Genomic DNA, 6,432 nt, shown 5'->3' on the forward strand with positions numbered 1-6,432 from the left:
TCTGGGGAGGGATTGGTTCTACCTTCCTTATTCCACTCTCCAGCTCTGAGAGAGGACTTTTGGGCGTGTAAATACTAACACTGTCAGCTTTGGGTACTACTTTTGTATGTGGAAGTTATTAGATAGCTTTACTTGACCTTTGGGTGATCTTTATGCTCACTTACAATATGGCCTACATTAAACTGTTAATTGTTGGTGGGGGTGTTTCTAGTGTTAATGCTGTAGTCATATTATTTTACTTTTTTATTATGGATTGTCACTGTATGACTATTTAGCCTTTTTTAAAAAAAAATGTGAACGACAAATACATTTGTGGAAAATAGGGTATATAAATAGACTATGACATTATTCATTCTGTTACTGCTAGCCGTTTTACTCCTAAGTATCCACACTATTCAATTATCAATATTCTAAATGGGGGGTCACCAACTGGGTGTCTGTAAAGACCTTCATTAGTGCCCCAGACCCTGAGCTTTCATTATTATCATTTTTAAAGTACCGTATTGGCCCGAATATAAGAAGCACCCGAATATAAGCCACATGTTTAAAATTCAAGGGGGGGAAATAGAAAAGACAATACCCAAATAAATGTGTCCCTAAGTCAATCCTGGGAAATGTAGTTTCTCCCAAGGGGCGTTTCAATAGTTTCCCTGTGGGCTTCTTGGATGTGGCACCAGCAGGAGGTGGTAAGAGACCTCTTTCTCTTTCCTGCTCCTGTTTTTCCCCAAATTAAGTGTGTCAGCAGCAGTACTCAGGCATGTGGGGCAGGAAAAAGGGGTTTGGGGGGTTGAGTGAGTGGGTGGGAAGGAAGGGGGTACTGGATGAGCAGGCAGGGAGGCTTATGGGGAGATAAGGGAGGGAAGCTTGGGGATTAGGGCTGCAGCTGGTGGCCTCCAGTCCAAATTCAGATTGGCTCAAAAACAAGCAAAGTTATTTTTCACTTTTGCACAGGATGGGAAATAGCATGGCTTATTTCTGATCCAACCGTTTGAGGAGGTGGGGGTCACCCATCACTGCTTTGCAACCTTAGGGCTACGTTCACATTGAACAGATCTCTGAAAAAATGTTGTGCTTAAAATACTTGTATTGGCTTCAGGGCAAGTCCCATGATCTGCAACTGACCTGTGCTCAGGGGAGCAGTGGGTGGGCTTCGTGCCATGGCCCAAGCTCCCGGGCTCTTTCCTTGGTGGTGGGGTGGGAGCCACTCCGCTTTGCTGGCAGTGTAAGGTCATGAATATAAGCCCCACTTTAACTTTTCACTGTCAGAATTTGGGGGGGAAAGTGTGGCTTATATTTGGGCCAATACGGTAAGTTCAGCCCTCCTAGGAAGAAAGATACAAAGCAGAATGTGCAGGCCCCCTTCTAAGCAATTTCTGTGAAATAAGGCACATGGCTGCTCCCACCTGTCAGTGTTTTTAGCCAATGAGTGAAGGCAGATCCGTAACTGATTTGTTTGGACACCTGGCAAAAGGAATCTCTGGGGTCCTAAAGAGCTTGTTTTCCCTTTCCAAAATGTTCTGAAACCAAAGCACAGCTTCTGATTGGCTGCATGAAGCTCCTGTAACCAATCGGAAGCTACAGAAGCCCCGTCGGAAGTAGAACTTTCGCAAACTGGAACACTCACTTCCGGGTTTGCAGAGTTCGGGAGCCAAAACATCCGAGTACCAAGGCGTTTGACAACCAAGGTACGACAGTATTTTATGAATGTATATAGTTCGAATTCTATCAATGTTTAATTGCTTTTTAAAATTATTCCTCCCCTCATGTTTTTAGTGATTCTTATTTTCAATTGTAAGCTGCTTTGATTCCCATTGGGGGAAAAGGCAGAGTATCAATAAATTAATAATAACAAGAGATGCAAGTTTGATTGCGCTCCTCAGAAGAAGCACAAGCAGTGGTACCTTGGGTTATGCACTTAATTTGTTCCGGAGGTCCGTTCTTAACCCGAAACAGTTCTTAACCTGAGGCATGCTTTCACTAATGGGGCTTCCCACTGCCACCAGTGCGCGATTTCCGTTCTCATCCTGGGGCAAAGTTCTCAACCCGTGGGACTACTTCCGGGTTAGTGGCGTTCATAACCCAAAGTGTTTGTAACTTGAGGTAGCACTGTAGATAACTGTGCACCAATTTATTTGGGATGTTTCAAAGTATAATTCTATGTATTCTGCCAACAGTTAACAAGAGATAAAAGAGGACACAAGTACAGGAATGTAACAGGATTTATTGTAACAGATTTAAGTCTCCGGAGTGCTGCCATCTTGAACTACATCCTCTGTGACGGCTGGGAAGCAGCAGAGAGTCTATTTCTGGACATTGGTCCCCATGGAAGATTGGCCTTGGAGAGAACTCTTCCCTGGAATGGAGGAAGCCATGCATCTGGGGAGGAAGTAGCACCTGTGCTTCAGGGCTGATGAGGGTTGGTCCACTCCTCCTTCCTCATTCTCTGGTCTTGTAGCTTTCCAAGTTCTTCAGGATCCAGCCTGATGGGACCAGGAATGCTATGAAGAAGGTGGTCAGGCCAATAACCGTCTCCTGTACAAGAGAAGACAAAAGCAGCAGCGCTCAGCCCTGAGACTTGGGGGAAGAGAGGATCAGCACCAAGCAGACGCCCCAGGGCTAGATCCAGTCCTCTAAATGCCAGCGCTAGAGATAAGAGTGTCTAGTGATGATTTGCATATTCAAAGAAACAGCCACAGCTGAAGAAGAGCATTATAGAGTAGTGTTTTCACATTTTACATGTGAAAACACTACTCTATAATGCTTAAAAATAAATTTTAAAAATCAGACATGGCTGTTCACATCTCCAGCTACAAGACACCGCTGACAGAGAACATCAGCTAAGCACAGGAAGCAAGAGATTAATGGATTACTTGGTAGGCCCAAAAGGCTCTCTGTAACAAATGACATCTATAAAAGCTCTGTTATATATGCATTATGCAAATATTCCCACCAGAAGCCCTCTCCTCACACCGCCCATCCTTTAGGTGCCCAGGTACTCACAAATCTGCTTGCACAGCAGTCCACAAGGGACGTCTGTCCTCACTCAATCTCTTGCCCAACTTCAACTCCTTCCTAGCAGCAAGCGTGCTACACATCATACCACCCAACCAAACGCCTTTCAATGACCAATCTTTCAATGACCACGACTGTTTAAAGGGGCACGATAACTGCTTTAGATGTGCAGCACAGGAAGGGCCTACGCTGAATACCAGTCACACGTCTAACGTGTCTGTATCCCCCCCACCCACCTCGTTTTTTGAACAGCACAAGATCAGCTCCCCAACTGTACACTAATCCAAATATCATTTTATTTGGAATAATTTATGATTTACGTCACCCATTTCCATGAGCAACGGCGGTGGTCCGCGCCACCTTTTTTCTTTTCCTCCTGGTTCTGTATTTCTGTTACATTTTCTCGTCTCCAATCAAAATATTTTAAAACGGAATCCTCCTCCTCCCCATAACCCACCCTGGTGCCTCCTTACCGCGGGCCCTATAGGATCCCTGGGGGCCTTAGCAGTGATGCCTCTGGCAGGCTGGGCAGCCAGGCTGGGCAGCCTGAGCGCCGCTCTTCTCAGCAACTGCAGGGACATGATGAGGCCGAGAGATGCAACCTTCCTCCTCTCCTCCGGTACGAAGCAAGAACAAGATGGCGGCTGACCACAGAGCTCTAACAGGAGCCGGGACTTCCGTTATAAACGAGATCGGCAGCCGCCATTGGCCAACGTAATGATTCTATAGAGGAAAAAATAGAGCGGCTCATAGAGTCAGAGACCCAAACTTCCGGGAGGGGAGGAACGCCGCCATCTTGGCTTATATGGAATGGTGCCGCTCTATTCCTTAGCACCTCTGTGGTGAAATGCCCCCCCCCCATGTGCTTTGGAATCTGAAAAATTCCGGCGGTATCACTCTAGCCCTATACATCTCTATGGGAAATCCTCCCCTCCCAGTATACCGGAAGTTCCGTTAGCACCGCGTTAGTATTGCGCCCTCTTGCAGACATGATAGAAGGGGCGGAGAAGTGGCTTCAGAAAAGGGCAGTTAGAAAGGCGCCGTCACGTTACGTAGGAAGTGGCGCGAGATCTACGAGCAGAGGGCTTTGCTAAGAGTCCTGTACTGTACAGTACAGTAGTTGTGTCTTAGCCGATCTCCTGCGGTGGTCGCTTGCTTTCCATGTCTTCCCACAATGCACGGCTTCGGTTGCCATTCGCCTAGCTAGCCATGCCTACAATACACTTAATTGCATATTCCTATTCGTTTATTTTATCAAATATATATCCCTGATTTTAGTTGATATTCCTTCATTGCAGGGAGATGGACTAGATGGTCCTTGGGGTCGCTTTCAACTCTATGATTCAGGGGCAGAGCACTTGCTTTGTACAAAAAAACTCCAGACTGAGCCTCTGTCGTTTCCTGCTCGGACGAGGAGAGACGCCTGTGGGCGCAGCTGCTGCCAGTCAGTGTGGACGCTGCTGAACTGGATGGAGCATTTAATTGATTCACTTTAAGACAGTTTCCTTTGTTCCTACTTAATGCAGTCCTTCATTCATAACCATGAGGACTGGACTCTTAGTTTTTCTTTTCAGGGGAACGACTGCAGCTCAATGGTTTGCATACTGGGCATCTCCAGGCAGGGGTTGGGAAAGTTTTCTGCTCTATAACTCTGGTGAGTTACAGCCACTTGTCAGCAATACAGAGCTAGCAGTGCCAAAGTGACCTCCCTAGGGTACCAAGCCTGGGCAGTGTATATGGAGGACCTGGGCTGTCCGGACAACAAGACTCCCCTCTCAGCCTCAATTATGTGATCCAAAGGAAAGGAAAGCAATACATTTGGCAGCTTAGCTGCAGGAGTTGCCGGAAGGAGGCATCCAAGATGCCATCCAACCATCCTAGGGACTCCAGATTTGTGTAGGGTTTTCCCTCTTAGCCTTTTCTTCTCCTGAATATACCCTGCAAGCCTGCAGAGGTTTAGGATCAGTGTCTTCCTCCTAGATGGGCTTCCTTCCCAGGTTGACAAGCCCCATCTGCCTCTTACTTCCCTCTGCAGCACATGCAGAAACCGCCTTCTTGACCATGGGACCCACCTTCGGCCTCGCCCACTCAATCTGCCAATGCCTGTCTTCACATGCCAGGGAAGTCCCTAACTTTGTGACCCACTAGCTACCCTCACCGGGTTTAGCCAGCCAGTCGAAGCTGTTCCAGGGTGTGGCCACTGTTGCATGCTGACAGCTTCTAGGAGCCACGGGTGAGAGCTGAGTGCAGGGTGGGGACCAAAGGTGGACAAACTGCCCCAGAAAGAGCATGATGTGTGTCCCCCACCAGAGGCACAACTCCTCCCCTAACACCCCATACACCCCTAGGACAATGCATTACTCTTAACAGACGGTGGTGCTTCAGCTTGGTGGTGGAGCCTTACATGCAGGAGATTCCCCAGGGTCTCCAGGAAAGACTGGGAATGTCTCAAGCCTCAAACCTTGGAGAGCTGCTGCCAGTCAGCGTAGACAATACAGATCAAGATGGACCAGTTCTCACCTGAGCAGGCTCCCAGCCCATGCACACATCAGGTTAGGATTTTGCACTGAGCACAATTTGCCGAAAGCCTGACCTTGCTTACTGCTGTTTCACAAAGCGAGCATGGAGGTTCCCTTCTTTGACTGGCCCCCACCCAGACCCTGTCCCATCCTTCCCAGCCATAGATGGGAATCAAGGTGCCACTTTCCCACACAAACTTTCCCACATAAGGGCTGGATGGATCTCACTTGGCTTTTCCTGGCTCATCCTCCACAGTCGGTTTCATCAGGATGCTCCAGGCAGCTCCTTGACTTTTCGCCCTTGGCCACTTGCTCTCTGTCCGTCTCCCACCTCCCTCTCTACCTTATGCTGGAAGCACTGTGGGAGGGACTTGATTCGCTTCAACCCCTTTATGTGAGGACAGACAAGGAGGACCCTGTGGCTAGGAATGGGTGGATCTGTTAACTCTGGATTCTGTTTCTCATTTCTCCACTCTTGAGTCTTGTTCTCCACATTTCCACATCAGTTTGTGTGTTTCTTAAAGACAAGTCCTTGTGAAAACTTGGCAGCATTTTAGTGTGAATTTCTCCTCTCTTGCTATGACGTTTTGCCCAATACATATCTTTATGGCAAAGCAATTTCCGCTTTTAATGCACTTTCCACTAATATATTCACTTGGCTGGGCTGCAGAAGTGCATTGCAAAATTTTGGGAAATGCAGATTTCAAAGTATTCCGGGAGCAGAGAGGGCAACCAGATTCACTGCATCCCCTTTCCTTGGGGGGCAATGGAGGACCCTGAGGCCAAGAACACACGTTCCTTGGCACTGCCCAGCGGACGTGGTACTGGAACTTATCCATGTAAACACAGCTTGCATCATGAGCCCTAGGCTTCTGGTGGTGGCATCTCTTGGGCTGCCTTC

General features: G+C 47.8%; 1 long non-coding RNA gene across 1 annotated transcript; it reads right to left on the minus strand.

Annotated features, from left to right (window-relative positions):
• Window positions 1–2,201: 2,201 nt before the first annotated feature.
• LOC309330826 lies at window positions 2,202–3,866 on the minus strand. The gene is made up of 2 exons (XR_014151606.1): window positions 3,486–3,866; window positions 2,202–2,532 (listed from the first exon to the last, which is right to left on the minus strand). It is a non-coding gene; the product is annotated as an uncharacterized lncRNA (long non-coding RNA).
• Between the last annotated feature and the right edge of the window lie 2,566 nt (window positions 3,867–6,432).

This window comes from Podarcis erhardii (assembly GCF_964252035.2).
Source record: "Podarcis erhardii genome assembly, chromosome: 15".
Lineage (NCBI taxonomy): Eukaryota > Metazoa > Chordata > Lepidosauria > Squamata > Lacertidae > Podarcis > Podarcis erhardii.